This window comes from Lathyrus oleraceus, chromosome 3 (genome assembly GCF_024323335.1).
Source record: "Lathyrus oleraceus cultivar Zhongwan6 chromosome 3, CAAS_Psat_ZW6_1.0, whole genome shotgun sequence".
In the NCBI taxonomy this organism is placed as follows: Eukaryota; Viridiplantae; Streptophyta; class Magnoliopsida; order Fabales; family Fabaceae; genus Lathyrus; species Lathyrus oleraceus.
The window spans coordinates 327,447,176-327,456,328 of record NC_066581.1 but is presented as its reverse complement, the minus strand read 5'-3'; positions in this window follow the sequence as shown (position 1 = coordinate 327,456,328).

Here is a 9,153-nt window from a genome sequence, read left to right as displayed (position 1 = left end):
TGAATTGTGCTTGTACCCAATGTGAAAATCCCAGTGAAATTCAAAGTGCCTGACTTTGAAAAATACAAGGGAAACTCTTGTCGGCTCAGTCATCTTGTGATGTATGTCTGCAAGATGTCTACTTAGACAGATAATGACCAATTGCTTATTCACTACTTCCAGGATAGCTTGACTGGTGCTGCACTCCGTTGGTATATGGGGTTATATAGTGCAAGCATCCGCACCTTCAATGACCTAAGAGAGGCTTTCGTGAAGCAGTATAAGTATAATATGGATATGGCGCCAGATAGAGACCAGTTGAGGTCCATGTCTCAAAAAGATAAGGAGACATTCAAAGAGTACGCGCAGAGATGGAGGGAGTTGGTTGCCCAGATCACTCCTCCTTTGGAGGAGAAAGAGATGACAAAGATCTTTCTAAACACCCTGAGTTCATTTTATTATGAACGTATGATCTCCAGTGCCCCCAGTGATTTTACCGAAATGGTAAACATGGGGATGAGACTTGAAGAGGGGGACGGTAAAGGAAGTTTGTCAAAAGATGAGGCGTCCACCGGTAAGAAGTATGTCAGTGGTTTCAACAAGAGGAAAGATAATGAAACCAATGCAATTTACAGTGGGAGGCAGAGGTGGCCTCAAGCAAGAAGAAATCCACCACCCCGTCAACATCATCATCATCAAGTGTCTTCCGTTATTCCAGTATTTTCTAATCAACAAACAACTCCAATTCAACGACAACATCAACATCAACGTCAACAACAACAACCGCAACAAAGAACGAACACTTACAACAACAACAATATCAACAACCAGCATCAGCAGAACTTCGAGAGGAAAAAGGTCTCTTTCGACCCCATTCCTATGTCATACGCAGAATTATATCCATCCTTGGTCCTCAAAAACTTTATTCAACCAAGGAACCCACCGTAGATCCCAGAACTACTTCCCTGGTGGTATAAACCTGAGCTTCGTTGTGCTTTTCATCAGGGTGCACCTGGGCATGACATTGAAAATTGCTATCCGTTGAAGTATGAGGTGCAAAAGCTTATGAAGAGTGGTATGGTGTCCTTTGAGGACCGCACGCCGAATGTGAAAGCGAACCTTTTTCCCGCTCATGGGAACTCTTCAGTAAATATGATGGACGGTTGTCCCAGTGAATTCAAGGTTTTTGATGTCCGGTTTATCCGAAGATATTTGGTGCAGATGCACAAAGATATCTGTTTGGTGAGTGACTGTGAACATGACCATGATGGTTGTGATGTCTGTAGCGTGAACCCGAGGGGTTGTGATATAGTGAAAAGGGACATCCACCGTCTGATGGATGAAGGCATGATTCAGATTTTTCAATCCTGTCATGTAGATGACGATGTCAATGTCATAGTTCCCGTTTTCAAGCAACAAGAGCGGATGGTAATCCAGTATGATAGCAGCAGTAACAAGAATGTTAGTCAGAGATCAGTATCACCGTTGGTAATATGGTTAGCGGGCCCAGTCCCGTATGCATCTGATAAGGCTATACCATACCAGTATAATGCTACAATGTTGAAGAATGGTCAAGAGGTCCCGTTACCTACGACTAGTTCGGTGGTGAGCATTGTTGATGTTACGAAGGTGACCCGCAGTGGTCGAGTGTTTGGGCCTGTGGTCCCAAAGGAAACAGTTGTTGGTAAGAAGGTGGAGGTACCTAATGTAGATATAGTTGGCTGTTCAAAGGATAAGTCTGGTGAATCCAATAACTTGAAAGCCAATGATGATGATGAGGTACTCCGACTAATCAAAAGGAGTGAATTTAATGTGGTTGAGCAACTGCTCCAGACCCCCTTGAAGATTTCAGTGTTGTATCTGCTTTTGAATTCTAAAGCGCACAGAGAAGCACTGCAGAAAGTTCTTGAACAAGCATATGTAGATCAAGATGTTATTGTGGATCAGTTTGATCACATTGTGGCTAACATCACTTCATGCAATAATTTGAGCTTCTGCGACAAAGAACTCCCTAAAGAGGGAAGAAATCATAACTTGGCTTTGCATATTTCAATGAACTATAAAGAAGATGCTTTGTCAAATGTGCTAGTTGACACCGGTTCGTCACTCAATGTGCTTCTGAAGTCAACATTGTCAAAGTTATCGTACCAAGGAGCTCCCATGAGATATAGTGGGGTGATTGTCAAAGCCTTTGATGGCTCGCGCAAATCGGTTATTGGTGAAGTGGACCTTCCAGTTAAGATAGGTCCGAGTGATTTTCAGATTACTTTTCAAGTAATGGATATCCATCCAACCTACAGCTGTTTATTGGGAAGGCCATGGATTCATGAGGCAGGGGTTGTTACCTCCACTCTGCACCAAAAGCTCAAATTTGTCAAGAATGGCAAGCTAGTGATTGTGGGAGGAGAGAAAGCGTTATTGGTTAGCCATCTGTCATCTTTCTCATATGTAGAAGCTGAGGATGAGGTTGGAACTCCGTTCCAAGCATTATCTATTGCTGCTAAGAAGAGAGTTGGGGCACCTATGTCCTCTCTGAAAGATACTCAGAAGATTGTAGAAGAAGGTCATGTTGATCAGTGGGGGCGTATGGTAGAGGTATCCGAGAACAAAGGAAGGACTGGTTTGGGGTGTCAGAAGGGCTCGTCAGCTGTTAGATCTGAAGAGATGCAACTTAGCTTCCATAGCAGAGGGTTCATTCTTGGCAATGAACAACACTCCGCTGTTGTGCTAGAGGATAATGAAGAGGAAGACTGCACCAACTTTGTGATGCATGGAGGGACATGCAACAATTGGACTGTCGTTGATATTCCTGTTATTTTACATCGATCTAAGTAAATGCTTTTATATTTTAAAAATCCTTCTCCTATGCCTAAGGGATAAGTGAACATTGTTTGGGAATTTTAAATTGATCATCAATAAAATTAATTCTATTCATCCACATCTTTGATGTTTATTTTTACTTTTTGCTTTTATTCTGAAAATGGTAATCACAAAAAAAACAAAAAAACATAAATAAACAATTCAATGTCCATCTGCATAATATTTGGTCATAAATTCACTTCTCTGAAATCAAAATATCAAATCATTATGTAGGTTGGTTCCTAACCCCATTGAATACAATGATCCTTCTCCTTCTCCAAATTTTGAATTCCTCGTGTTTGAGGTCGAGGAGGAAAGTGATGTAGAGGTGAGCGATGAATTGTCTCGTCTTCTTGAGCAAGATGAGAAGATTATTCAGCCGTTTGAAGAGCAGATTGAGCTAGTCAACTTGGGTTCCGAGGATGATGTGAAGGAAGTCAAGATCGGCTCTCGATTGTGTCCAGATGCTAAGAAGGGGTTGATTGATCTTCTTCAAGAGTATTCAGATGTGTTTGCTTGGTCCTATCAAGACATACCTGGGTTAGATTCTGATATGGTGGAGCATAGATTGCCATTGAAGCCAGAATTCCCGCCAGTCAAGCAGAAGTTGAGAAGAATGCATCCTGATATGGCTGTGAAGATTAAAGAGGAAGTTCAAAAGCAGATTTATGTCGGTTTCCTTGTAATTGTTGAGCATCTGCAATGGGTGGCCAATATTGTGCTAGTGCCGAAGATAGATGGAAAAGTCTGCATGTGTGTCGAATATAGAGATCTGAATAAAGCCAGTCCGAAAGATGATTTCCATCTGCCACACATTGATATGTTGGTAGACAATACTGCTAAATTCAAAGTCTTTTTATTTATGGATAGATTTTTTGGATATAATCAGATCAAGATGGCACCCGAAGATATGGAGAAGATCACATTCATTACACCCTGGGGAACATTCTGTTATAGAGTGATTCCTTTCGGTCTAATGAATGCTGGTGCAACTTACCAAAGAGCAATGACTACTCTTTTTCATGATATGGTGCATAAACAGATTGAAGTTTGTGTCGATGATATGATTGCTAAATCAATTGATGAAGAGGAACATGTTGAGCATTTGTTGAAGCTATTCCAGCGTTTGAAGAAGTATAAACTCCGCTTGAATTCCAGTAAATGTACTTTTGGTGTTCGTTCTGGTAAGCTGTTGGGCTTTATTGTCAGCGAGAAGGGTATTGAAGTTGATCCTGCCAAGGTCAAAGCAATACAGGAGATGCCTGCGCCCAAAACTGAGAAGCAAGTCAGGGGTTTTCTCGGCCGTTTGAATTATATTTCCATATTCATTTCCCACATGACTGCCACATGTGCGCCTATATTCAAGCTTCTTCGGAAAGATCAGTCTTGTGATTGGATCGAAGATTGCCAGAAAGCATTTGATAGTATCAAGGAATATCTGCTTGACCTCCTATTTTGTCTCCACCTGTTGAAGGAAGACCGTTGATCATGTATTTGACTGTGCTAGAAGATAGTATGGGTTGTGGTCTTGGTCAGCAAGATGAGACTGGAAAGAAATAATTTGGAATTTACAACCTCAGTAAGAATTTCACCGACTGTGAGACTCGGTATTCAATGCTTGAGAAGACTTGTTGCGCATTGGCTTGGGCTGCTAAGCGTCTGCGTCAATATATGTTGAATCATACCACTTGGTTGATATACAAAATGGATCCAATCAAGTACATATTTGAGAATCCTGCTTTAACTGGGAGAATTGCTCGTTGGAAGATGTTGTTATCAGAGTATGATATCGAATACCGATCTCAGAAAGCGATCAAAGGTAGTATCTTGGCTGACCATTTGGCTCACCAACCAATTGAAGATTATCAGTCAGTGCAGTATGATTTTCCATATGAAGAGATTTTGTACCTGAAAATGAAAGATTATGATGAACCATTGCTTGAAGAAGGGCCAGAACCTGGTTCCTGTTGGGGCATGGTATTTGATGGAGCTGTTAATCAATATGGAAATGGTATTGAGGCAGTGATCATTACTCCTCGAGGCACGCATCCACCATTTACAGCTAGATTTACTTTCAAGTGTACAAACAACATGGAAGAATATGAAGCTTGCATTATGGGGCTTGAAGAGGCCATGAATCTCATAATCAAGTATTTGGATGTCTTCGGTGATTCGACTTTGGTTGTGAACCAGATCAAAGGAGAATGGGAGCAAATCAACCCGGTTTGGTACAATATAGAGATTATGCGAAGAGGATTTCAACTTTCTTTACAAAGGTTGAGTTTCATCATATCCCTCGAGATGAGAACTGGACGGCAGATGCTCTTGCAACGTTGGCATCAATGATTGTAGTCAAATATTGGAATGAAGTTCCCAATTTTCTGTGATGCGTCTTGATAGGCCAGGTTATGTGTTTGTTATTGAAGAGATCAAGGACGAGAAGTCGTGGTATTACGGCATCAAATGTTTCCTCCAGAGTCAGATTTACCCACTTGGGACATCTTTGAAAGATAAGAAGATTTTGAGAAGATTAGCCGGTAATTTCTACTTGAATGGTGATATTTTGTACAAGAGAAACTTCGACATGGTGTTGCTTAGATGTGTGGATAGACACAAAGCAGACTTGTTGATGACCGAAGTGCATGAAGGTTCCTTTGGTACTCATTCCAATGGACATGCAATGGCGAAAAAGATGCTGCGAGCAGGTTACTATTGGCTGACAATGGAATCTGACTGTTGCAAATTTGTGAAGAAGTGCCACAAGTTTCAAAAATATATGCTGATAAGATACATGTTCCTCCAACACTATTGAATGTTATCTCTTCCCCATGGCCCTTCTCCATGTGGGGAATTGATATGATTGGGATGATTGAGCCCAAAGCTTCAAATGGACATCGTTGCATTTTAGTGGCAATTGACTACTTCATAAAATGGGTTGAAGCAGCATCGTATGCAAATGTAACCAAGCAAGTTATTGTAAGGTTTATCAAGAATCAGATTATATGCCGTTATGGTGTGCCAAGTAAGATCATTACTGACAATTGATCAATCTTGAATAACAATATGGTGGAAGCTCTTTGTAAAGACTTCAAGATTTCATATCATAATTCTTCTCCCTACAGAACCAAGATGAATGGGGTTGTTGAAGCTGCGAATAAGAACATCAAGAAGATTATCCAAAAGATGGTTGTCACATATCAGGATTGGCATTATATGCTCCCATTCGCTTTACATGGGTATCGTACATCCGTCCGCACTTCAACAGGGGCAACCCTTTCTCTCTTGTTTATGGTATGGAAGCAGTGTTCCCTGTAGAGGTTGAGATTCTTTCATTGCGTGTGCTCATGGAAGCCAAGTTGACTAAAGTTGAATGGTGTCAGACCCGGTTTGACCAGTTGAATTTGATCGAAAAGAGGAGATTGACTGCCATGTGTCATGGTCAGTTATATCAGCAGAGAATGAAGAAAGCTTTTGATAAGAAGGTCAAACCTCGAGTATTTAGAGAAGGAGACCTTGTGCTCAAGGAGACCTTATTCCACAGGAAAATGGACTCCCAATTATGAAGGCCCATATGTTATTAAGAGAGCTTTTTTTGGTGGTGCCCTGATTCTTACAACTATGGATGGTGAAGAGTTCACTTGTCCAGTGAACGCAGATGCAGTCAAGAAATACTTCGCCTAAAAAGAAAAGAACAACTCGCTAAATTGAAAACCCAAAAGGGAGGCTTAGGCAAAAATGAACGTCTCGGTGGATTGAAAACCCGAAAGGGCGATCCAGGCAAAAATTAGGGACATAAAACAGAAAGAATTTGCCGATAAGTTGAGTACCCCACCTTGGGGCAACTTATGCAAAAATTAGGGATTATGGCAAGTAACTGTATTCTGCTGATCTTCAGTGATTTTTGAAAACTTGTTTGAGCACAAGGGTTGACGTCAGTTTATCATCCCACCAGCGGCCAAGAGCACAGTGGATATGAAGAGTTGGTCGAAGGATTAAGGATCATTTCAATGTATCCCTTTTCCATGTAAATTACCATTTTCAACTTTGTAAAATCTATCTAGTCTTGTCATTTACAGACTACCATCCTATTAAATAAAGATGAACCTTTATCCAAATTGTTGATACTCTTATTTACTTCAGCCAATAGTTTTAAATTTTATTATGATCATTTTGAAATTAAAGTTTTAAATCAAAACCAAGTTTTCTTTAAAATATAAAAGCAAGAACTTTTCCAAAGCAAGTAACAGTAATATCAACAACATTTCAATGGATAGTAAGTCCTTAAGTGCGAAGCATCTGTGGTTCCCCAAGCAGTAACTCTTCGGGTATCCCTAGACATCAGTGTTGATTCATTTTCCTCAGTTGAATGATGTTATCCTCAATTCCCCGGTGAAGTGTTTGATCCCTAGTGGAACTTCTGTTTCCCCAGCCGAGTTGGTTGATTCAGATACTCTGTGGCGTATTGTTTTCCCCAGTGGAGTCGCCATGATGTTTGTACATCCCAGTGGAGTTTCTTTCTCCATCCCCAACAGAGTTTCGGCCTTCCCAATGGAGTTTGTATATCTCTAGCAAAGTTAGTATCTCCTCAGCAGGGTTGATCTTCAGAATTTGGTTGATCTTCCCCAGTGGATTGCATTTGCTCCAAGTCAGAGTTTCCTCCTGGTTTTTGAGCAGCTTTGGTTGATTTGTTTTTTCTGTAGGGTTGTCTCCCATTTTTATGGTGTTGACCTAAAATTCCCTACAGAGTTGATGTTGTTCTATCCTCAGTAGATTTCCTCTTTCCCCAGTTAAGTTTGAGCCTTTTGGGATGTTGATCTCTCTGTTCTCCGGCAGTCGTCTCCATATTTTGTGGATTGACCGAGGATTGTGTCGATGGTTCAATTTCTTTACGACACCTCTGTATCCTTTGTGATCTTTTTGTCAGCATAATCATCATATATACATATATATATATATATATATATATATATATATATATATATATTCATATAATTTCATGATTTGCATATCCTGCATCTTCATATTTGATTTATTTGAGATTGTCATTCTTTGTTATGGCGGTACTTTATCCCCATACCAAATATGGTGTCTGTCCTCCCTCAAATTGTAGAGTGTCAGCCCTTTAAGGAGAAAGACTTTAACCTTTCTCTGTTTCCCCACCGAGTTTGTTTCCTCGTGGATGATTGTTATTTCAGTTTCCTCTCCAGTAAATTTTCTGGATGGAATTACTCCTCTTGAGCTATATCCTCATGGAATTGAGTCTTGATTGACCGTTTTATTTCTAGCTCTTACCTAGATAGATGTTTTGGTCCCCTAAGAATCTATTACCCAGTAACTGGTAATATTCTTCTTAGTTTGCTATTTGTTACTTCTTGCCCAATACCCGACAAAAGTACCCTTTTTCTCTCAACAGTAGAGTCCCCTGGAAGTATATCCTTGATATGTTCACTTTAACTAGTGACATATATTCTCATCTTTGGTATTCTACCCAGTAAAAAGGTAGTTGTAATCCCTACTTTGTTCCTCAGAGAGTTAATCCTTGATATGTTTATCTTAACCGATGACGGATTTGCTTCTCCTCGTGGTCTTCTACCCAGTAACCGGTGGTTGTAAAACCTATTGTTCCCTTGAGCGGAGTTTATCCTTGATATGTTCACTCTAATCGGTGAAAATTTTCTCTTCTTTGGTATTCTATCCAGTAACTGATAGATGTAATTCCTACTTGTGTTCCCCTTTTCAGAGTCTATCCTTGATATGTTCATCCTAACCAGTGACAGATTTTCTCTTTGATTTGGTCTTCTACCCTGTAACCGGTAGTTGTAAATCCTACTTTGTCCCCTCGTATAGTTGATCCTTATATGTTCATCCTAACCGGTGACGAATTCTCTCTCTGACGGTTTTCTATCCAGATTTCGATAGATGTAATTCCCCTTTTGTTCAGTTGGTATATCCTTAATATGTTCATCTTAACCGATGACGGGTATCCTCCTTGACATTCCCAGGCAAGTCTATCCTTGATATGTTCACTTTAACCGGTGACGGATTTTCTTTCCTGTCAAGTCTATCCTTGATATGTCCATCTTAACCGATGACGGATATTCTCACCCTTGGTCTTCTGCCCAGTAACTGGTAGTTGTAAATCCTACTTTTTCTGCAGTTTGTCCCCAGCAAGGCTATTCTTACCCAGTAACCGGTGATGAATACTCCCTCCTGGCGGTCCTCAGCGAGTTATCCTTGATATGTTCATCTTAACCGATGACGGATGTTCTCTCTGTCAGATCTTTGTTGTCTCCTTACCCAGTAACAGGTAGTAGA